This window comes from Lepus europaeus, chromosome 6 (assembly GCF_033115175.1).
Source record: "Lepus europaeus isolate LE1 chromosome 6, mLepTim1.pri, whole genome shotgun sequence".
Taxonomy (NCBI): Eukaryota; Metazoa; Chordata; class Mammalia; order Lagomorpha; family Leporidae; genus Lepus; species Lepus europaeus.
Genome location: NC_084832.1, coordinates 72,019,921 through 72,045,199, shown reverse-complemented (window position 1 = coordinate 72,045,199; position 25,279 = coordinate 72,019,921). Strand labels below are relative to the sequence as shown.

Sequence of the window (25,279 nt, the reverse complement as noted above, 5' to 3'; positions counted from 1 at the left end):
AGTTGTCCTTGATTCCTCTCTCTTTTCATACCCCATGTATATACTCCCAGAAAGTCATATTGTTCTTATTTAAAAACACACTCAGAATTTTATTATTTCTCACCGTCTCCACAACTAGCTTGTGAGCCAGTGTCTTCTGGGCAAACTAATTGTTATGTGCCTCTTGCAGCATCATACTCAGAAGTGGCCCAACGCACATGCTGCAGCAGAGTTGCTATGTACTTTTTCCATTGTAGTAACTCATCCTAGGATTGCAAGGATCATTTTAGTAATTATATTCCATGTTGACTACAGTAAACTAAGACCTTACTTTTTTGAACAAGTTATTTGAAATCTTTCTGCTTTTTAAAATATTTATTTATGTATTTGAAAGGCAAAGTTACAGAGGGAAGAGAGAGAGAGAGATCTTCCATCTGCTGGATCAGTTCCCAGAGAGAGAGAGAGAGAGATCTTCCATCTGCTGGATCAGTTCCCAGAGAGAGAGAGAGAGAGAGATCTTCCATCTGCTGGTTTAGTTCCCAAATAGCTGTAATAGTCAGGTCTGGGTCAGACCAAAGCCAGGAGCTTGGCACTCCATCTGGGTCTCCCATGTGGGTGGCAGGGCTACTTGGACTGTCTTCTATTGCTTTCCCAAGTGTATTAGGAGGGAGCTGAATTGAAAGTGGGGCATCCTGGACTTGAACTGGTGCCCATATGGAATGCCAGCACTGCAGACTGTGGCTTAACCTGCTGTGCCACAATGCATGCTCCAACCAAAATTTATATATAAATAAAAATCTATATATAAATCTTTATATACAATATATAGTATATTTATATATTTTATTATAATACATTATATAATAATATAAAAGTATTATAATATTATATATTATATATAGATTTTTATGTATATATAGATTTTTTTTATTTATTTGAAAGGCAGAGTTACAGAAAGAAAGGGAAAGAGAGAGAGAGAGAGCACGCACAAGCATTTCCATTTGCTGGCTCAGTCCCCAAAAGGTCTCAATGCCCAAAGCTGGGCCAGGCCGGAGCCAGGAGGTTCTTTCCAGTCTCCTACGTGAGTACAGGAATGTAAGGACTTGGGCCATCTTCCACTGCTTTCCCAGGTGCATTAGCAGGGTCAGATGTGGAGCCTCCAGGACTCAAACTGAGTGCCCACATTGGATGCCGGCACTGCAGGTGGCAGTTTAACCTGCTATGCCACAGCACCGGCCCCTAATAGATAGATAGATAGATAGATAGATAGATAGATAGATAGATAGATATAGATAGACAGATATAGATATATCGCACATCACTCCTTTATTACTCTGATCTGAAAAAAGGAGTCAGTACAGTTGTACTCAAAATGAGTACTGGTCCCACATGGCAAGGCCAAGCAACTGGAAATCATGATTTAGAATCAGACAGCAAAAGACACACTTGGACACGATCAAGAGGCATTTCACTGCCTCAAGGCAAGGCAAGGAAGGGAATCTAAGACACATAGCAGGAGGCGCTCCCACCCTTGAGAAGCCAGACTAATCCCATACTGGTGTAGGAATGGCTTATTTTCTGGTGACCACATCAGGGACTATTTGAACCACCACCAGGAACCCAAAAAGGGCTTTTGTTTAATATCAGTTACACACACACACACACACACTTTTTTGTAAAAGTGAATGCATCACAAACTTAATTCGGGCTTGATCCCAACCTTCTGGAGCCAGCTTCTCTGGGGTGAGGGAGCAAGTGGCAGTGGTGTTTTTAAATCGCCATGTAGGTTACATTCACCTCCATTGGTGACACTGAGGACAGTGACCTGATTGTGGAAGCCACAGGACTGGCTCCTGGGAGCACAGCGACTCTCCTGCCTCTCCTCATTGGTCAGGCCCTCTCCCTATTTCAGCAGGCCCTTAGTGAATAGAGCACTAGCAGACATGGGTGTTTTAACCTCCCTGTTGGAGAGAGGACCCTTCCCTCTGTTTGGAATGAGCCCGTGCACCAGAGGTGCTGTCCTAACTAGATTCTGTTAAGGGAGTGGTGCAGGAAGACAAAATAGCTAAAAGAAAAAGCAGGGGCCACCAGTCCCCACTTGCAGCTACAACCCAAGATGCCTACAGAGGTGGTCAGGTGACAAATGCAGGGGGCAGGTGCAGAGAGATGGGCAGGCAGGAAGGGTGGTCCTGGGGGTAGTGGTCTACCCACTCGCCTTCACTTCTTGCCCTTGCCCTGGGTAGCCATAGCTTCCATAGCTTTGCGCACAGTGTCTTCATCCCCCCAGAAACTGCATGGGCTTGATGGGCTTCAAGTTCTTGTCCAATTCATAGACAATGGGAAAATCAGTCTATAGATTCAGCTCCATGACAGCCTCTTCAGAGAGACCCTCCAGATGCTTGACAGTGCCCCGAAGGCTGTTGCCATGGGCTGCAGTCAGTACTAGTTTCCCCTCTTTGATCTGGGGCACTGTCTCTTCATTCCAGAGGAGCAGAGTTCTGACTGTAGTGTCTTTCACACTCACAGGAGGCAGCTGATGCTTACTGATGTTGCTGGAGAATGGGTGTTCAGACTCCATGGGGGCAGGGGGTGGAAGGACATCGTAGGAGCACCCCAGATCTTCACCCGGGGCACACTGAGCTTGGCAGAAGTTTCTGCTTTATTGAGGCCAGTCAGCCACTTGTTGGAGCACCAAGTCCGCACAGCTGGCAACCACATCTGGTCAATGGCATCCAGCACCGTCCAGAGGGTCCAGATGGTTCTTTTCTGCACCAAGGTGAAGCAGATGTCAAATTCATAGCCAGTGCCTCCCAGGGCCTGCCCGCTGCACTTCCACCTCCTTGAGGCCCGTGGGGCTCAGGTCGACATCATACTAGCCCCTGAAGCGGTTCTCCAGGTTCTAGATGCTCTCACCAGGCCGGGTCAGCACCAGCTTCTAGGTGGCCGTGGCAGAGAGACAGAGATGGCGGCGCTAACTGCCCTAACATATTTTTGAAATTAATTATAGGTATCCTCATCTAAAATAAGTGACTGTCACTTGTTGAGCACCTAACATACACAACTTCATTTCATTATCACTGCAGCCCTTAAAGATGATAATTAGATGTGGATATCGAGGCTCAGAAAAATAATTTGCTGAAGATGACAGATAACAATGAGTAAAATCAGTAGTAAAATTTAGTCTTGTCTAACCTCAGAGCCCATCCTTGGACTTCCACATTTCAAGGACTAGAAATGATAGAAGACATGGTACACTGACAAATTTGAAAGACACTCTGTATTTTGCTTAGGTGTAAAGAGTAGTATGCTGAAAAGAGTCAGCTCAGAGGAGGGAGTGTCCAGCTTTGAGGAAGATCACAGCCCCATCCATGAGGAGTTCACATTTTACACACAAGCATAGGAAAGGGAAGGCGTTATTGTGGATTCACTTTTCTGAATAATGATTACTGTGACTTGAAGAATTAATTGGAAGAAAGCAGTGCTGGAAGAGATTTCACTGGTCCAAACTGCAGTAGTGGAAGTGGAGAACATAATGGATGGACGTAGGATTTCAGAAGTAAAGTGGATAGAATTTGGGAACTGATTGGCTGTGGCAGGTGTAGAGAGCATGACTCCCAGGATTCTGGCCAGATAGTCATTGATGTTCAGTAAGAGAGAACCTTGGCAGAAACTAAGGTTGGAGGAGTCTAAAAGGTGCATAAGTTTGCTTTTAGAAGTAGTGGAAGTTGCATGGGAGACATTTAAGTCGTCATGCTAAGAGGACATTTGAGTATGTAGTTGTGGGTGCAGGGCAACCAAGGACTTCACTGTAGGAAAATATGTAGGACTTCAAAATGTGATTAAAGCATGAAACTGGATGAACTGAGTAGAGGATTGTTTTGGGAGTTCCCAGCTAAATAAGTGTTACAGTAGCGAAGCAGCTAGCAACCTTGTCCTAGCAGGAAGTGAAATGGAGCTGGACATGAGCATTTACAGTGCACCTATTGTGGGATATGTATTTTACCTGGTGGACAATGTAATGCCCAGTTGTCTGCCTAGTGACAGGTGTCCCTCACACAGCAAACGTGTTTGTATTAGTAGACACTCTTGTTGCCAGTGTCTGATCCATGTTCACTTTATGCCTGCCTGACGATTGCCCTAGTGCCAGGAGTCGGGCCTGTGTCCTCTCAGCATCCCAGAGAAAGCCCAGTCTGGTGTAGCCCCTGGTTCTTCAAACGAAGTTGACAATTCAATAGGAAAAAAACACCACAGTAGGAAATAAATTCAGAGACGTATTACTTACACAGTCTTGGCAGGGAGGTACAGTGAATCAAGAGGGTAGTCTTCCACCCTGGGTCACATGAGGCATGAATAAAGAGAGAGAAAGAAGGGACAGAACCGTAAGCAATATATATATAAGGGAATAGAATATGGGCCACTTCAAGTTTGTGGGCAAAGAGCAGAATGATCCTTTAAAGGAAGTATTGGGAACAGTGGGGAACCTACCCTGCTAGGCCAGAAAGATGCCTCTAAGTTCCAATCTCTGGCGAGAGGCTTAAGCTTGCTTTGCAGGTGGTATTCCACATGTAAGACCAAGGCAGCATCTGTTTTTGTGCCATTCCCATTACAAGGATGCCAATCTTTAAACACAGGAGGGGAAAGATATTTAAGAAACAGAGTTAGTGCGGAGGAAGAAAATCAGAAGAGTGGAATGTGGAAGCCACAAAATGTTTTGAGCAGGTCAACAGTGCCAAGACAGGGGTCGGCTGGATGAGAAATAGAAATGTTCACTGAATTCAGCAAGACTGAAAGTCACTGTGGAAGTGGTTGTTTCAACAGATTGTCAAGGAGTTCGTTATCTTAAATATCTTTGTTTTTTCAACCTAAAGAGAGGAATTTCTTTAAATTTGTTAAATTCCATTTTGAAGATTTTTAAACAAAACCTATCTCATTACCATTTTGAAAGTTGAAAAATCTGACTTAAATATGGGGGCTCTATTGGGGATTTTCCCTTGTTGCTATCTAAATATTTAATTTTCCTTAGCATACTTTTAAAAATATTTGAAGTGGGTTAGTATCAGAGATGATTCCACCATTTCCATATAGAGGAGATTAAGACTGGCAAGGGCTAAAAAGGAAGTTATAAGAACAATCCATGGAACTTGTCTTGAGCTATAAGTTTCCATGCCCTGTGTTACAAATCAGCCAAAATAGTGATGTGTTCTAGAGATGTTTTTATTCACAGGTTAAGTCTTTTTTTTTTTTTTCAAGATTTACTTATTTATTTGAGAGGCAGAGTTACAGAGAGGTCTTCCATCTGGTGGTTCACTCCTCAAAATGTCCCAAGTGGCCAGTGCTGAGCCAATCGAAAGCCAGGAGCCAGGAGTTTCTTCCAAGTGTCCCACGTGGGTGCACTTGGACCACTTTCCACCACTTTCCCAGGCCACATCAGAGAGCTGGATTAGAAGAGGTGTAGCCAGGACACAAACTGGCACCCATATGGGATGCCAGCACTGCAGGCAAAGGCTTAACCTACTACACCACAGTGCCAGCCCCACAGATTAAATCTTAATGAAGCACACATGCAGCCTCACAAAACTATTCCTTGTCATCTTGACGTAATTATGCATTATGAAGTATCCATGACATACAATAATATAAACATTTCAGTTCATTCATATTTTGACTTATTTTCCCAATTCCACTGTTGCTACCTGTTTAGGTAAAAGTTATCTGCCTTGGATTGTAAACATTGACACTAAGGGCCTTCTGTGCACCAGCCACTATGCTGGGAAGTGTGGGGATGATGTTTAGATATTCTCATACTGAATTTTATATAGTACCATATATTGCTGTCTATACCTTGACATTGAGAAAAATAAAGTTAACTTGCAAAAGACTGAGAAAGAAGGAAGCAAGATAAAAGAGGGAATAAGGAAGCATTGCTGAGCATCTACTAGATGCCAAACAAGGTGCAAGAAATTTTCATATGTAGTATCTCTTTGAATTCTTATGACCTTGTTAACCACTCATTTTACATTGAGAAAACTACGGCTTGTGAAAGTAACTTGTTGAAAATTTACAAAATGAAGATCAAAAATAAAGCTGAGTCTAGCCATTGAGGCCTTATTAATGTTCAGGGCTCTTCCCACTGCATGTTATGCCATCTTATCTGGTAAATTGATTTTCCTTATTTTCATTTCTTAGCCCCATTTATGAATTCTTAACTGATTTTTCACACAGCATAGTAATAAGTGGAAAACTTAAAAATACTAACAATTACAGTGGATTATTTATACACAGTTCCAGTTTGTCATTGAAATAAGTCTGTTTCTTTTTAAAAATTGGGATTCATTTGATTCATTTAAATCTTTGGAATCCCAAGTAAATACTGAGAAGCTAAACCATTGCTGAAACTCATCATTAATAATGATATATTTACTTACACAGTCAACCTGCAGTTATCAAGTGACTAGCAGCATCAAAGCACTGTTTGGAACTGTGTGGAAAAACCATGCAATTCTTTGCTTGAGATGATTAGAATTTAAAGGATTTTTTAACCACATAAAGATTTTTAAAAACTCTATTTATTGGTGATTAGAACTGCAACAGTTTTCTTTAATTATGTCTCTGAACACTTAAGTACTTAAATTGACAACCTACAATGAAATATTAAGTATAAAGCCCATTGCAGATTTTGCAAGCAATAAACACATTTGACAAAGAAATAAAATTTGGTTAACCAACATAATTATCGTTAGATTTGTTATACACGCATCTAGTATATTTAAACCCCAATCAAGCACTGATTGAAACATATGTATTTACTATTGTAATACTATATATATATATATATATGCATTCTACAGTGATTGTCAAATATGTTGGGCTTAAATAAGAAAACATTATAGCATATCAACAGCTTATTTTAATATACTCTTGAAAGAATTTATATTAGTTTTAATTTGCTAACTTCTACAAAGACATGCTCTTCAAATTATCCCACACTTCACTATCACAAATATAAGGAAAGGTATTAATTTTATATTCTTAATATAGCTGTCACCTCACTCACGTACCTGAGAGTACCATTTACAAGTAATTACCCTAGGAGAGTAACTCAAAAGTATACTTTGGAATTGCATCATCTTTGAATACCTTCACTAAAAGTGTTTTTTAAATGCCCAATGTAAACATTTTGTTACTTGTTTAAAGAATTTTATGACTATTAGCCATGTGGTAAAAATTTGAAGATGGGTTTTCTACTAGTCTTTACATTAGACTTATTTACCCAAACAAATCTTAACTCTTCTTGTTACCCATAGAAGAAATATAATGATCTTCTATTCAAGCAGGCAATTTCCAAAAGAACTTGTCACACTCACCCCTGTCTTGAACTGTCAGTGAAAGCATATGGTTTTGCATTTAATTTCTAACACACATTAGTTGCACTACAGGTACATGGCAGGAAGTAAAATCTTGAACACACAGCTGCCCAATATCAATTAAAATCTTGGCTGAGTGAAACAATACTTATAGAGAGGACTGCATGAAAATTAAAGAGTCCATTCATTTCTGTATTGCTGGATTGAACCTAAATGGTAGAAACTGTGAACCTGTGCCATCAGGTTGATTTCTGCATGGTTAAATTCTTTGGATACATGGAATAGACCACATTCAAATTCCCTCAAGTAACAGAGCTTTACTGTAAAATATACATATGATCTGGAATTGAAAACACTAAAGAATTCAGCCAGCTCTAGACACTAACTGCACTCTCTATCCTCTTTAATAAACACCTGCTCTACTGATCTCAGAGCATTCTTTTCTTCTCTTCCAACAGATAAACTTCCTGTGCTTAGTCATAGTTCCCTGTATTTTCAGCCTGCCAGTGCCTCTTCCTGGCTCCGCTGGACTCTCATTACATCCTGACATTTCAACTTTGGTTCCTACACAATTCTTGCTCCATTTACTAGCCCCAGTTCTCTACAGAGAAAACCTGACTTGTTCAGCTTGTATTCTTGAGCCAAACCAAGCTGCAGACCATGGGCAAACTGATTAGCTGCCTAGAGGTTCAGCCTAGAGGAAGTCCCTGAGGTCCTGACAGGTCAGCCTTCCACATAAACTGTGAGTCCATGTCTCACACTTAGAAGGTGAGTGTGAGCCCTCTTACAATACATCTCTATAGGACTGATTTTTTTCTAAGCTGTGATTGGGGAAATACTGTAAGCCCTGAATGATATAAAGATATTGTTGAAGATGTTATTCATCACCCTCTGCAGTGCCCTTCTATGAAAACCCATGGTATAAATTTATTTCTACTTTTAGTATTATGAATATTTGTGCAATTATTCCTGAACTGGCTTGTTTTTATCTTACTGACTTTGTGGTGAAATTAATACTTCTTTTTCAACAATGCCGAGTGCCAATTAGGAATTCACAAATTGGTGGCCAAAATATAGAGTTTAAATAACTCTGTAGTATGAATTTTTGCTTTTATTACCAACCTTAACACCTACATTCATTGTCTGTTTTTGACCTTGTTTCTCATATATTTCTAATTTGAATTTTATATATTCCTATAATTCATTTTACATCTTTTCAAAAGCAAGGTATAGATATAAGTTATAGAAATTGTAACACATTCAGGGACATGTTAAAGTTCCTAGCTAGTTTTTGCTGTGAGCTGATTTTTGAAAATTGGCCAAACAACTTGAAAATATTAATGTTACATTTTTCTATATTTACATAACTTAAAATCATCCATATACTTATAAAAAAAGAGAATCCCTTTAGGCTTAAAAATATCTTTCAAATAAAGTTTGAGATTAGAAAGGATCTTATTACACATTAATCATTTTTTGACATAACTTTGTAACATGCTGTTGTTATGGAGAAGGAACATGTGTAATAAAATTAATGTACATTAAAAAATTGTTTTCATATAAGCCATGTTTCTGAAACAGCAATATCTACCCCTCCAACAATAACATACTCCCCCAATTTTTTTTTCCTCAAACTCTATTTCTTGGCTACTTCTTTTAAAAAAAAAAAAAGGCAAAAAAGAAACTGACATCAATTTTATATAAAAGAAGCCCTTTGAGGTGGAAAGTTAGGGAAGGCTGCATGAGTTTATGGCGGACAAAATGTCGCTTACATTTTGCTGCTCAGTAGTCTGATGTACTCATTTGCTGATGTGAAATGACGAGGGCTTACAAAACAGGGTTTTGTTTTTTAGCTGCCTGTAGACCTAGTGGGGCCTAACAGAACCCAGTCAGCAGGTCATTAACTCTGGAGAAAACAGCTTGCATTAATATGCTCTAATCCGGTATAATTAGTCAAATTACTGCATGCCGACCAGCTTGTCATGTGTTGTCAGACTTGGCATGCACACTGGACTGCCTGGGTCCCTCTGGAATGCCACCCTCAATCAGGGAAAACTGCTCATTTGTAGTGGTCTTGAACTCTTGATAGAAAAGCCCACCAAAACATTGGTCATAGAGAAACTTTTACTAGTTCTTCCAGTTAAAATAATCTTTCATCAAAAATAATTTAGTATGTTGGTGATTAAAGTTGATTTTAAAATTTCTACTATTTTCTGTAGCTTACCTATGGAATACCCCAAGAGAAACTAATGTCAGTATTTTTTTAAATACATATAATAAATAATTACCAGTTGATCGGCTGTGGTTCCAGTGTATGGGAGTGTGGTGTGAGTTTGCCTGTGTTTGTGTATGTGTGGCTCTTTTTCCAGCAGGGTAAGAGGTTATTAAACTCTAAAAGGGCCACATTAGCATAAATTTACAAGAGCTCCTGTTCTGGCGGCATGATAAAAACCCGTGTTACCTTTGCATTAACACTGAATTGCTTGTTGTGCTTTTGGCAATGACAGATAAGTCAGTGTAATTCCCCATTGCAACAGAAATGATGCTCCAGATTCCAAACGCATCCTGAAGATGTCACTGACAATAATCTTCAAAGAACGGCCAGTGAAAGTGGGCTGTATGTTTGTAGGATGATATACTGCAAATGACAGGAAGAATTATGTGAGTGAAGACGAATCTGTAACATATTATTAAGCAATTTCACGAGAATAACAGGGATAAAAGGATAATGGATGAGGGTGTCATTATTACCTTCATGTAGAGGGAAAGCAAAAGCAAAGGTAGAGAGACAAGATTAATTGAGGAAGGGTGAAGCATTCATTGCTCATCAGCTCTTTTGTACTCTTTGCTCCTGAAATTCCAGACTGAGGAAGAAAAAGGTGCTCGGAGCTGCATTTTAATGCAGCTCTCAAGAAGGAGGAGAAAACTGACAAGGCACTTTTTAGTCACCTCCCTTTTTATCAAGCACACAGTGACTATTACCTTTTGAATGTTCTGAAATCACGACAAAATCCAGTGGAGTGTTTATTCCTTTTTGTGTATGAAATAGCTTTCAATATTAGTTATGCTTTTAAAAACCAAAATTTTAAGATTTCAAAACACATTTTTCCATTCGTTGCCAAAAATATTGCTGTTTCAAATTTAGACATTCACATTTGCTGATGAAACATTTCCAAATCCATTCTGTTATTATTTTGATTTAACTGAGGCCAGTAGGTTAAAGAAGCAATACATTTTATATTCAGTTTTGACTGGTCTTTCGATTTTCTAAGCATATTTCCATTTGATGTAGTAGCTGTTTCTCTTAGATAATAGTAAATATATATTTCCCATTATTAAATGAAGGGTGTAATTGAAAATTTAAAATACTAACATCTTCATATGTTTTTTCCTTTATTAACCTATTTCTTGTAGTTTCTCATTTGGCCAGTTATTCCAAAGCACACATTATACCATGTACAATAAGATGCAATTATAAAATAATCACCAGTCTCCTTCTGGTTGCAGAAGAGTAACACAGGTGTTTTCCTGGAATCTAAGAAACCTGTTGGGACATGTATTCCCTTCAGATTGTAATTTACTCCTGTTATGGAGTATACCTTAAGTGTTTCAGAAACTTTATATATTTATGTGTGCTGAGCTAGTAGGAAAATCAAATGTTCAAATGAACAAGCTTAGATATGTACTCAATGAAGATACTTGGACTTGACGAATATTTGATAGCAAGAGGCCTATATTTCATTTTTGTCTACATAGCAAGTTCATACATTCAGGAAACATAACAAAAGATTGAGATTCAAGTGTCAGTGAAAATTAAGAGTCATGAGGTTGATATTCACCTAACAACCGATAGTTTAATGTGTATGTAGACATGCACAGCAGTATTGTAACTGTATACTGCATGTATGAACTATCTCATAATACTGCTTTTTATTGTGTTGTAATTTTCAATCTACCTTTCTATATTTAACTTTATACATTTCATTTGGAATTCTTTTTTTATAAAAAGATTTATTTATTTATTTGAAAAGCAGAGTTACAGACAAAGAGACAGAGAGGGAGAGAAAGATCTTCATCTGCTATTTCACTCCTCAAATGGCTGCAACAGCCAGGGCTGGGCGGGACTAAAGCCAGGAGCTTCTTCCAGGTCTCCCAAATACAGGGAGACCAAGAACTTGGGCCATCTTCCGCTGCTTTCCCAGGCACATTAGCGGAGAGCTGGATGGGACGTGGAGCAGCTGGACTCAAAACAGCATCCATATGGAAATGCCAGAGTTGTAGGCGGTAGCTTAACCCTCTGTGCCACAATGCCGGCCCCAGGACTGCAATTCCTATTTCCATTCTATAAATGGGAAAACTGAAGACCAGAAAGTTAAATGAGTTTACCAAAGTAATTCCACAGTAAATGATGCTTCTAGGAATAAAACCATCTTCAGACATCTTATCCAGAATACTTTCTGTTGCTATTTAATATTTAAACTTTTTATTCACACCATACTATTTTTTGATATTTTATTACTTTTCATGTATCTTTTTAATTATCTTAACTGTTTCTTCACTAAAGGAGAATCCTTTGCTTTGTGTTTTGGAGGAAGAAAGTAACATTTGCTAAGTACTCACTATGTACTAGACACTTTTTAATAAATTATCTAATTTCATATTCACAGCACCTAAGTGAGTTAGATATTACCATCCTCACTTTACAAAAGATAGATCTAAAATTCAGAGACGTCAAGTCATTTGTCTAAGCCTGCAACTGAGAATTCGGGGGTTCAAAGCTAAGTTTTCCTGGCTATCTTCTCCATGTAAGTCCTTGTCTCCCTTCACTGGCTACACTTCCTTCTGCCACACCTCAGGATAGATTCTTCCAACCCTAGGGGTGTTCCTTTCCATCAGCTCAATTCCTCACTAGAGAGGTAGAATCCCTTCCTGTGATTTAAACTTCCTCTGTATACAGATAATGCCAAACATCTCCTGCTAGTCTAGTCTTCTCTCTGCAGCATTAGCTTATCTTCTCCCCTTGTATTTAGCAAATTTTGATATTTCATTGCAAAGGGAAGACGTGAGAAAATATGAACAGATTTGTCAATATAATTTGACTTAGGCTCTCAGTCTTTCAAACTGCTTGTTAGCTTGTTAAGCCTGGATTTCTTTTTCATTCTTTCTTTTTTTAAAAAATCGAAACTTTACTTAACTGTTTACAATTCTTTTTTTTCCTTCTGTGATTTTTTTTTAAGCCAATCTTTGTTTTTGGGGAAAAGTAGGAATTTTCTTTACCTTATGCAGATTTTAAAATTCTAGTCCACATAGTAGTATACAAGATGACACCCCATGTGTACTGGTATACTAGGATTTTAGTCTTAGTCAATTGCCTGCATCTATGAGATTATTTTAATTTCATATCTCAACTTGCAAGCTTTTAAAAATGGGATCATTTGAATCTTTTTCGTTGGGTTTATATACTATCACAGTGACACACTCAAATATTCATAAACTCATACTTTTGATAATTAAAGCTTTTAATTTTCAAATTTTTATGCATTCATGAAATGTTTCATTTATTTTTAAAAATAATTTCAGCCTGTTTAATAGCAATTAGTATAATGTAGATATATGTCAGTATGCTTTACAGAGGAAATGAAAAGCATTACCTAACCTGGTGGTTTGGTTAGGTAGACGTCAAGCTTAAAGTGTCTCCTATCCTAATATCAATAGAATCACCACATATAATACTTTAGTGAGAAAAACGCATCATGTTGTAACTAGGGATGAGACAGCCATGCCTCTCCTTCCATCTGTGAGATTTGAGCATTTCCTCTCCTTAGCTCCAGTGCACTGGGGACAAGGGTTTTTATAGGACAAGAGACTGGAGAGAGGAAGGAAGGAGGGGCGTGGCAGTGGTGATGCTGGAGTCGCTGGGGTTATGAGAGCACAGTGCCAAGGATCTGGGACATCCTGCCAAAGAAACTCTCAAGGAACACCAACCAAATGACCAATGAACTCTTCCTTTGTTTCCCATCGACTCTGAGAATTGATTCCCCATTTCCATTTCCTGATACTATTAAATACTACCTTCACCCTGGCTTCCTTTCCTTTTTGACGTTTCACACACACATACACCTGCTAGGGGAGAAGAACCTTCTTTCCATAAACCAGACAGTAGCCATTTGGGAGTTTTTAGGTATTTTTATTGCATTAATTTGACAGATTCCTCTTGAAACTCGTGATTTATTTATGATATAGTATAAACTTACCTTTTTTTCTAAAAATTTTTATTGATGAGGAAACTGCTCTTTAGGAGAAATTCTTCTGTTTATTTCCTTGGACCTCTTTTTGTCCATAGAGAAGAAATTCCCATTCAAGCTTTTGTTTTCCCCATGGGAAGTAAACTGCTTCTCTGATTTTCCAGAACCTCAGTTAGTGATTGGTCCATAAAAACTCACTGTTGGTAGGGTCAGTGCCATGTTAACCTGTCAGGACTGCATGAGGAAAGCACGCTTGGACAGAAGCTGAGGCCTCAGGGTAGGTGAGTTAGCCTATTTTCTTCTGTAAAATCAGTAGGTTTAGTAGGTTCCACTGGGAACCCTGTCAGATTATCCCTCAGACTGTCCAGGCTGTATACCCCAAGATCTCTTCTCACACGGGGGGGGTAGAGCCTGGCTTTCTTTGGCTTCAGATCCTTACCTTATTCTTCAATCAACTCTTGCCAAAATAGTCTTGTAATGAGAGGTCTTAATTTATTTAAAAGTTTTCATTTTGCATGCAGTTATTATTCCTTGTTGTACCTTTCTTTGATCAAGAACCCTACAAGAAAAAACAGAATATAGTAAGATTCAAGCAGCAAAATTCCACCCAAAAGTTTTAATCCCAGTTCCATTATTATTACAGATATGAAGCTTCAGGAATCATTTGCTGTAAGAAACAGAGCTTAAGGAATTTACAGTAGCTTAATTTAAAAAGATAATTTATTTGAAGCAGCTCAAAGTAGTTTATAAACTCTATGGCAAGAATAGCTCAGAACCTAAACAGAGACTGGAACTGAGGAGCAGAAAACCATTGTCTAGATTTTCTCCGTTTCTGGCCCACATGCCCACTTGTCTACGCTTCTGTTTCTTTTTATTTTTTTCAAATGATTTATTTATTTATTTGAAGTCAGAGTTACACAGAGAGAAGAAAGGCAGAGAGAGAGAAAGAGAGAGAGGTCTTCCATCTGATGGTTCATCCCGCAATTGGCTGTGACAGCCGGAGTTGTACTGATCCAAAGCCAGAAACTAGGAGCTTCCTCTGGGTCTCCCACGTGGGTGCAGGGACCCAAAGACTTGGGCCATCTTTTACTACTTTCCCAGGCCATAGCAGAGAGCGGGATCAGAAGTGGAGCAGCCAGGTCTCGAACTGGTGCCCATATGGGATGCTGGCGCTTCAGGACAGGGCGTTAACTCACTGAGCCACAGCACTGGCCCCTATGCTTCTGTTTCATTATTGTTTTTCTTCACAGGTTAGATTCCCAGGATTTCCCTCAATACCTTTTTGTTTTTGTTCAAAACCCAAAAAGAAGCTGCTATAACTCTCTACAGTTTTCTGTTACTTCATTACTAAAGAATTCAATTTCAAATTTCAAGGAGAAATTACAATCTGCTGTGGCTGGGGGCATGAGAGGGACGCCTCTGGGCATAACCCTGGAGTAGCGGGAAGCTTACCTGAGGAGAGGGGTGTAGTTGAGACCACACTCCCAAAAGTCTTGTTTAACTATTTTATTTATTTTTATTTTTGCTTAAATATTTTCATTTTATTTGAAAGGCAGACAAACACACACACACACACACACAAAGGCAAATGGAGAGAGATCTTCCATCCATTGTTCACTCCCCAAATGCATGTAACAGGCTGAGCTGGGACCAAAGCCAGAAGGTCAGACCTCAATTTGGTGGCTCCTACATGGACAGCAGGGACCCAAATACTTGAGCCATCACTGCTGCCTCTCAGAGTCTGCATTAACAAGAAACTGGAATCAGAAGTAGAGCTGGGACACACACTCAGATATAGCATGTGAGTATCCTAAGTGGCAGCTTAATCACTCTGCCGAATTCCTGCAGCCCTTTAACTTTTCTGATGTTTCCTTTCCTAAGTGTACAATTTGGGAAGAAAGAAGAACTAATCTACCCAGTCTTAAGGATGATGGAGGATTTTCAAAGTTGAACTAATCAGTAGTCAGTCAGGCTAACAGGATATTGCATATACATAGAGTGAACAGGGGGGGTGGGGAAGTATGGCCAGCACAGCAAACTGGAGGTTCTGAGAACAGCAGAGATGGAGGAGGAGTGTGAAGCAGTGACATGAAAACCTGAGGTGGATGGGGACACCAACAGGAGTGTGACTGTGGAATGGGGGTGGGTGGGAATCAGGAGAGTCTGCAGAAGGTTGTGATGCTACTGCTAGACATCAGAAAACCGCTGAAAGACTTGCAGGAGGCCATGTGAGTGCCCTGTCAGTGAAAACAGAGAGAAAAGGACAGGTGTTGGAATCAGCAGGATTTTACCACCAGTTGGGTACAGAAAATGAAATCATAAGACTATTTTATAGAAAAGTCCCAAAATTTTTACTTTGATTAATTTATGAATACCAATTTCATTCACTGAGATAATATTAGGATCTTACTATAGAGACCACTTGTTTTGAATACCTGTAATATACAAAGCACTGAACAAGAGACCTTCCCATCCATAATTTTGTTTAAATGCCATAATGCCTCTATGAAATGTGTATTATACACCATTTTATCTATAAGAAATAGAAGCCATCCAGTATTTGGGTAATTGTGTATTATCACAGTACAGAGATAATTTTCATGCCCATTTCTGTCAAGTACCACCTTGCACTTTGGTTTACTTTTCTTAAAAAAGAAGAGTAGATTATTAGGCAAATATGTCTTATTTTGTACTAATTTCATTGAATTTGTTGTGATATGCTCAACTGAAAAGCTCGAGTGGACGTTGGACTACAGGTTACAACTTCTGAGCAATCTGGGGCTAGACTCTGATGTTTAAGAGGCAGAAGCTTCATGTAGGGATTGAGAGGGTGGAAGAAATTCAGAGGGAGGGCTTTCTGTGTAAGGCAGATGTTTGCCTCTCTCAGGGTTCCTGGACACTGTAAAATAAAAGTTATTTTAAAATACACCAACACACAGTTTTCCAGGGTATCCATTTTTAACTTAAAGAACCCCTTGTATATCAGTTTTTATGGCCCTACATTTAGATTGGTACTCTTTTAAAAAGACGTTTAGGGGTGGGTGTTAAGCCACCACTTGGAGTGCCTGCATCCCATATCAAAGTGTCTGAGATTCGGTCCCCACCTCACTTCTGATAGAGCTTCCTGCTAATGTGCACCCTGGGATACAGCAGAAGATGGTTTATGTATTTGGGCCCTTGCCACCCAAACAAGAGACCAGATGGAGAACCAGGCTCCTGGCGTTGGCCTGGTCTGACCCTGGTTGTCGTGGGCATTTTGGGAGTGAACCAGTGAAGAGAAGATTGATCTGTCTCTCTCTACCTTTCAAATTCATTTTAAAAACCTTCATAGCAATACTCATTATAAAACTACTGATAATGAAATGAAATAAATGGAATCATGAAAAACAAAAAAGATGTTCAGTAGGGATTTGTCTTTTTTTTAACCAGTCTTTTCAAAGAACCAGTTTTTAGACTTTGGTATGTTCACTTTTTAATTTGCTAATTATTTTATATTTATTTTAGCTATATTTCCTTTCTCCTGATTTTTCCCTTTGAAATATTTTCCATTATGTAAGATTTAAATTGAAAGACAAATCATGCCTTTTTTCCCTTTCTTTGTTTCTCTCTTCTTCCCCGTCCTTTAGCATTCTCTCTATCATCATTGAAAACATTTAAAACTAAAAATTTATATTGCCATCCTATCTTCATCAAAGTCCAGGGTAATTTTTTAATACTCACTGTTTTTTAAATGTTCTGTTGCTGTGTTCAGTCTTAAGAGAATGACACTAACTCAGATGAATGGAATTGATAGGATATCTTTGGTAATGAGGGCTTTCTTTAGGATGCAAGAGAAAAATGTAGAGCCTCCCATTGCTCCCTTTGGGTTCTACACCACACATTACCCAGCCATCCAGAAAGAGAAGCTACACTGTAGATTTTTTTGAAGAAAAAAATCCTTTCTCTCTTCTTGAATGTGTTCCAAAGGAACAAGTCAAATCCTCTGGCTAAGTTCCAAAAAGTCATGTCAGCAACAATGTGACCTGAGTAAGGAAAGGAGTTCAGGGACTGTCTCCAGGCCCTCCACACCCTTTGCTGTCTCCTGTCTTCTGTTACTCACTTTCGCCTGCTCCCCAAGTACTTGGTAGCATTTCCTGTAAGCAACACTTAATTGGGCTCATCCTCAACAAATTAACCCCATAGATTATTTATTCCAGTTAGAATAAGTTCTGTACCAAGTCCTATGTCACTGAATATAGGATCATTTTAAAATTCTTACATTTCAACCCAATATATTATGAGTGTATCATTCTTAGCCAGCAAATCCAATAAAGCTAAATATTTTCTAAAGAAAACAAAAGTGATTTCATATGCTACACTATATCCAAAAGTTTGAAATCTATGCATAGTTTGTTCATAATGTGTATTTTCATGAATTTTTTAAGTAACTGCATATATTCAGTAGTTTTAAAATTTTTTGTTACTACTTTAAATTCTTATTATTATATAGTCAAATCCTTAGGAAAAATCAAAAAGCCGGGCCAGCATTGTAGTACAGAGGGTTAACCTGCCACCTGTGTTGCCAGCAACCCTTATGGGCACCAGTTCAAATCCGGCTGCTCTACTTCCCATTCAGCTCCCTGCTGTGCCTGGGAAAGTAGCATAAGATGGCCCAAATACTTGGACCCCTGACACCCACTTGGGAGACCCACATGGAGTTCCTGGCTTTTGGCTTTGATCTGGCCACGTCCCGAACTTTGTGGCCAGTTTGGCAATTTAGAGAGTGAATCAGCAGATGGTTCTGATTCTCTCTCTCTCTCTCTCTCTTTCTCTCTCTCGCTTTCTCCTCCTCTCTCTCTTTCTGTCTCCCTTTCCCTCCCTCCTTCTCTCCTTCTCTTTCTGAAACTCTGCCTTTCCAACAAATAAATCTTTAAAAAAAAAAAGTAATAATGAGGGTAATGCCAAAGGCTTATATGAACATGGAATTAAAATATAAGTTTATTTCCATGCAAAAATTTTTGAAATTTTTTCATCCTATTCATTTACCACAAGCTTTTTTTTTTAATTTTTTTTTTTTTTTTTTTTGACAGGCAGAGTGGATAGTGAGAGAGAGAGAGAGAAAGGTCTTCCTTTTTGCCGTTGGTTCACCCTCCAATGGCCGCTGAGGCCGGTGCATCTCGCAGATCCGAAGCCAGGAGCCAGGTGCTTCTCCTGGTCTCCCATGAGGGTGCAGGGCCCAAGCACTTGGGCCATCCTCTACTGCCTTCCCGGGCCATAGCAGAGAGCTGGCCTGGAAGAGGGGCAACCGGGATAGAACCCGGCTCCCCGACCGGGACTAGAACCTGGTGTGCTGGCGCCGCAAGGCGGAGAATTAGCCTGTTAAGCCACGGCGCCGGCCACCACAAGCTTTTGAAGGCCTTTATATGTCCAGTGCCATGTCCAGCTATCCAACTTTAGATTATTATAAAATTATGTCAGGCTTGCTTCTGATATTTTTTAGAAAATAAAACATTCCAAATGCAAGTTGTGCCCTACTATAGTTCCAGTCTGTATTTTACAGATAGAGTAGAAACTCCACAGTATTTTACAGATAGGGTAAAACCTGGTGAAGTTCTGTTCAGACTCTACTCATAAATCCAACAATTCTGCTTCAAGGATGAGTTACATCTATTACGATGACTTTTATCAGAAGGGCAAGCTAAGTACAAAAACACTGAATATAGCCATCTCAAGAAAACATGCAGTCAAACTCTGTTTGCCTTGTTTGGTTCTCTTTCCATATCTTAGTTGATAACAAACAGAAATAAAGTACAATCTTTTAAGTGTATTTACACTATAATAAAGATGATTCTTTGAAAATACTTACTTTCAATCATTTCTTTGGAGTGGATAAACTAAGAACAGAAGCAATTTCATAACTTGATTAAAGCTGCAGTTGTAAGTAAATTTGGGTGACAAATATGAATATTTACTGTATTGAGAATGAGGTTAATATTTTTAAACAAGGTTGACAGGAGAAAAATTGTCTTAGTTTGCAAAAAGGAAATTTGTTTCTTTAAGTGAAAATTGAGGTCAGAAGGCCATAGCTCTCCTTGCTCCTACATGACTGAAATGAATTAAATAATACAGGAGTAATGCACTACTGAGCAAACTAATGACAAAATTATATATTACCACTTGAACAGAATCATTATACATTAGAAATATGTATTTTAATAAGAAAATGTAAAATTTTAAGTGCATATCCACTTCAGTTCAATTGTCTTAGGATAGAAAAACCAAGGTCTATTCTCTTGTGTTCATTCAGAAGCTCATGATCATTTTCCAAGGGCACATATTCTGATCTTAATTATGGCATTCTATTTACTGACTGTAATTTCAATGTGATTAAATACTTGTTCTGGGTACAATAGAAGCAATATCAACCACATGTGCCATATATAGTATTGTTCTATAGAAGAAAAACCCAATTTTGCATTGTACACTTATCTCTAGATTCCCCTAAGAGAAATAATAGTAGTAATTTTGTTAATCATGTACTATACCTGGGCACTGTGCTAGGTGCCTTACACCCACTCGAATCCATGACAACACTTTGAGGCAGACATCATTTTCACCATTATATAGATGCAAAAAATGACTCAGAGAGGTAAACGAGTTGACCAAAGTGACCAGGCTGGAAAGTGACAACTGTAGTATGCCAGCTCTATGTTTTCAATAGTGACATTTTCAGGAATATATTACAGATATATTAATATTTAATGCAATATTGAATTTTGTGATTCATGACTTTAAAAGAAAGCATGAAGGGACCTCTGTGGACCTCTGTTTTTAGTAATCAGAATGAAAAGCACTTTAAGCCTGTTCTGTGCATTTATGTATACTCACTCACACATAAGGCATTGTAGTTGGCTCTTGATTTCAGTGTCAATTCCAGCAATTACCCTGTGGGAAATGTTCGTGAAAAACACTAAACAGTATAAAGCATATTTTATTATGTAATCACTTATTTATATGTAGTCACATAGTGAACAAAGAATTGACCTGCATATATTACATACAGCTTTACTTTGACCAGTACATATAAATTGAACAGATTAATGCTAAGATATATACAATGCTGAAATAACCAACTGATTCATAGAATTTATTTAATTAGAATGTGGTTTCATTATACTTTTTCTCTCTTTAGTCCCTTGTGTCTAGTTACATAAACACAGTCCAAGCTGTCATGTCCTCAGTGGGTTGTATTTATATTTTAATGGCACTTTTCCCCAATATCACAAGAGGTAGAAAATATGTTATAGCTGCATGAAAATACTAGTTTTATCCAATTACTCTCTTCACACATATTGGTTCTTGGAACAGAGGAAATGAAGTCAGCACTACTGGTACCTACTGATCTTTACAAGAGAATTGTTTTTGAAGATAAGGAATTAGAATACCAATAAATTGAATTGAAAAGCAATGCTAAATTTACAATATGACATAGTTTATAGAAGGAAAGAGACAGGAGTGGTCCTTCGTTTCTTTTCTCTGTGTCCATAGTACCAAAGTAACCTTAAATCTATTTTTCTCTAATAATGACATTTCTACTTTGTTGCATTAATATGAAGTAACATGGATTGCATATATTAGTAGATTCTCTTTTTAATTACTGTGTAGCAATAAAATGTAATTGAAACAATAAGCATTGTTTCCAATCCTAATTCTTTTTCTTCAGGTCCATCCTGTCATGCTGAAAGCGTGAAAGTTATTTTCTGGTGGTGTGATTAGATTGGAGCTGAACTCTCCAGCTGGCAGGCCTGTCTATGACTGGCGGCGGCCTGTCCCCAGTGCTTGTCATTTCCTGACATGCCTGACAGGATGGGGACAGCCGCCCCAGACAGGTTCATTAGATGGTGTTTTCTACAGCTGGGCTAAAAATAAATAAATAAATAAATAAAAAGTCTGTGCTTTGTCAAGGTCCAAGCTGTAGGGGCCCTTCTTGTTGGTTTAAACCAGGGCCTTGTTTTGACAAATTTTGATCTGTGCAGTTTTTAGATTTTCTGACACATTTTTGTTTCCTTCCCCTTTGGCCTGCACTTTGTGCACTCTGCCTTGTTGCTGCTTCAGAATCCTAACAGAGTCTTCCCAAGAGAAAAAGAATCACAGTTATCGAGGACGTCAAAGAAAAAACAGAGCAATACTCCATAAAATAACAGTAGTTCATCTATTTCCATAGTGATCTGCACAATGGGAGGAAAAACAACCTTGGGACTTGCGATAAGCCAATTACAAGAAAGGTTAAGGGTTTTTATAGTACCAGAAACATGCCAACTACATGATAACATAGGATCATTACCAGCAGTCTGCACTGTCAAATACATTGCTCTTTAGAATGCCAGCAATTTTAGCTATCTTCATTCTTGGGCTTTTAGGAAAGTTTTCTGCCTGTGTGGATAGGCTTTGGTGTCAGGAAGAGAAATCACAGAAAATTATAGTAAACTTACTAATTAAAAACCAGGAATAAATTTCAAAATCAAACTTAGAAAATGTTTCTCTATCTTTAATGATAAGGTCCCTTTCAGGTTAACTAGATTTGCCCCAAACTGGTGTATGTGTGTATGTAGAGTCAGGATTCATCATTGTCAACCCCAAATTTAATCTTTTCAAGCTAGTATTGGAAAGGGACGAAATCTTTGGCCAAAGAGTTATTCTTCCTGTGTTTCAAGCACATGCAATTAAAACTAGCTATTGCTGTTTTTACATTGTAGACTTGCTAACCATAATTTTTCTATGATCATACTAGGTGATAGCTGCTTTCATTGGGAGAAACATTAGATCTTAATTTTCAATAAAAGAATATGTCCAAATAGAAAACATTTGACCATATATGTTTAAATAATCTCGGCATTATTGTCAGCTAAAGATACAAAATGTAATAATGTGAGTGTCTCATGTGCTTTCTCATTGGTGTAATAAACAGCGTTGCTAAAAAAAAAAATCAAGTTCCTCATTCACAGAAACCCTAGCTTTACCTTTCCTTTGTATTGTTAGTTTCTCTGCTGCTTTAGTTCCCCGTCTCTATGACAACTGTTTAAATTGGGATGGGCAACTGTCATCTGGAGTATTACTGAGAGAAAAGTGTTAGTGAGCACACAGTTCCCATAGATAGAGCATTTCAATATAATCCAATTTTAATTGAGCTCTAGAGACTTTGATGTGCTGCAGAAGGTTGGGCGAGAGCTATTCCAGGGAGAAATTAAAGCAGCCAGCAAGGCTTTGCTACTCCACACTGTCACCGTTTAAGTAAGCATTAGCATCAGACTTAAACTGCCCCTATGGAACATCTCACTTCTTTTTTCAGCTTTTCACTGATTTATTTTGCCATATGTAAAAGCAAAGCACTTTCATCTTTTTATATATGTTTTTACACCCATTTGATTAGGCTTGAAAAGCTTGTGCTGGACCTGAGATTCATCTTATCCTGTCTGTTGGACTTTGCTTCAGCGATTCAGAAAAGAGATCGAAAGTAGAGTAGGGATTAGTTTGAAATTGTCAGCTGTCATATATTAAACTTTCCTTTTAATATTGCTTTATGAAAGCTAAAATGTTGAAGGAAGTATAATTTTTAGTTGGCTTGATTTACCATTGAATTTCATCTTAATGTTTAGTTGCTGGGGCACTTATTAAAGGTTAAGATTGTTATTTCAAAATGCATTAAAATATCTTTTTCTCATCAAAGAAAAATACTTTTCAAGGAAAGCTGGTTTGGAGCCACTGAACACAAGCACATCAGTCCTTAGTGGAGAAATCAGTACTCCCTTATTTTTTAATTGGAAGGCAAATTGTTTTTTTAATATTTAAAGAGTCTTTTAGGCATTTTCAAGTATAATGCCCAAAATAATAAAAATGACATAAAAACCAAAAATTTAATTAAAATTATTAAATAGTCATTATATTATGATTATTATAGTGTACAGTCAAAAATTTTGTTACAGATATAGTCAATAAAGAAATCATTACATATTTATGCCTTACCTGAAATTTCTCATATGTATATATGTATATGGACATTTTTAAAAATAAATTAAAATATATGTTGATAATTGAGGTAGAGTTGTAACAATAACTGTAAATTGCTTTGCATATATGCATTGTCATAGATAACTTTCAGTCCTAGAAGCAGATTTACTGTAAAGCTCAGGAAGCTTCAGAACCAGGGCCCTGTACTCCACATGGCCTTGGGAAGTGCGGGAGCTGCCAAGAATTGTAACGGACTCAGTTCACTAAATTGCCTTAAGAAATCTCAGAGGAAAAGAACTTAATTTCTAAGACTTTATTAATTTCTCAATAAATTAATTTCTAAATAAATATTTATTTACATAAGCATTTTCATTTGTAACTTGCATTTTTTAAAAGGCCTCCTAAATGATCTAAGTGACAGGCTTATTCAATACTTTATTTAAGTGACGCCCCTCCCCCCAGCTGATGGACACTTGCTTCCACTGATTTGTTATTATAAGCAATGCTGCAGTGACTAATCAGGTGCATACTTAATCTTGAGTTTGTTGGAATATATCCACAGGATAAATTCCTAGAAATAAAATTGCTGAGTCAAAGGGCATACACACTTCAAATTTTAATAGACACTGCCAAAATTTACTTTATACAACTGTGCTATTTTCTACTCCTCACAGCAATATGATGAGTGCCTGTCTCCATACAGCAAATTTTTGGATTTTTGCCAGTCTGATAGATAAAATGTAATGTCTCCATATAGTTTTAATTCTTTTCCTATGGGTTAGGTTAACATCATTTCAATCATGTAAGAGTCATTTGTACTATGTTTTGTTTGATTTTTTAAAAAGCAAAATTTTCTATCTCAAAGTCTATTGATATCATATAGATTTATAATATACAAGTGATTTTCAAAAATTCATGGATACAATATCACTTTTAAAAGTATGCATGGATTTCAAAATTTTCAACAGACTTTTTGAAGTGCAATCATATTATGAACGTTTTGTATATTTATTATATATATGTATGAATATCTCAGTTTTCTTTCTGCTTCTTGCCTAAATTAATTTGTCATTCCTCTATGGAATTCCCTCCAAAATTTTTTTGGCATTAGTCTGAGGATAAGCATCATTTTTGGTTTAACTGCCTACCCAGTAAGAATCTTTTCACTCTGGCATAAAAAAATTAACTGTTCTCCTACCCCAAATTCTAGCACAATATTACTAAATATAATAGCTAAATATATTAACACTACATAGTACATTTATAATTTAAAATTATATGCCAGAAGTATCTTATTCTTTATAAATTAGTTTGCCATGTGGCTGTCACTATACTAAACATTTACTAAAATATGCAAATTGGAGAAACTATACTGGAACTCCATGAAACGGCATGCATTGAGTCCTTGCTGTGTGCAACAGTCTTTCACTGAGCACCAGGGGAAGCATTCCACATTAATAGGAGGTTTTGATTGAGCCACAGAAATAACTTCCATATACAGAGAAATAATATACATGCTAAGTTTACAAGATTACTCAAATTCATGAAAAATGGAATTGGAACATGTAAGGGCCAGCATTATAGCACAGTGGATCAAGCCATTGCTTGTGAAGCTGCCATTCCTGTGAATGCTGGTTCGAGTGCTGGCTGCTCCACTTTCAATACAGCTCTCTCTATTGCATCTGGGAAAGCAGAGGAAGATGA

The 25,279-nt window shown here is 37.8% G+C and overlaps 1 protein-coding gene and 1 pseudogene across 5 annotated transcripts in view; one reads left to right on the top strand and one right to left on the bottom strand.

The window, feature by feature from the left end:
• The window catches only part of NBEA (neurobeachin), a 731,002-nt gene that overhangs the window by 566,071 nt on the left and 139,652 nt on the right, over window positions 1-25,279 (top strand). The window lies entirely within an intron of this gene.
• On the bottom strand, window positions 2,197-7,050 carry LOC133762553 (phosphoglycerate mutase 1-like; annotated as a pseudogene).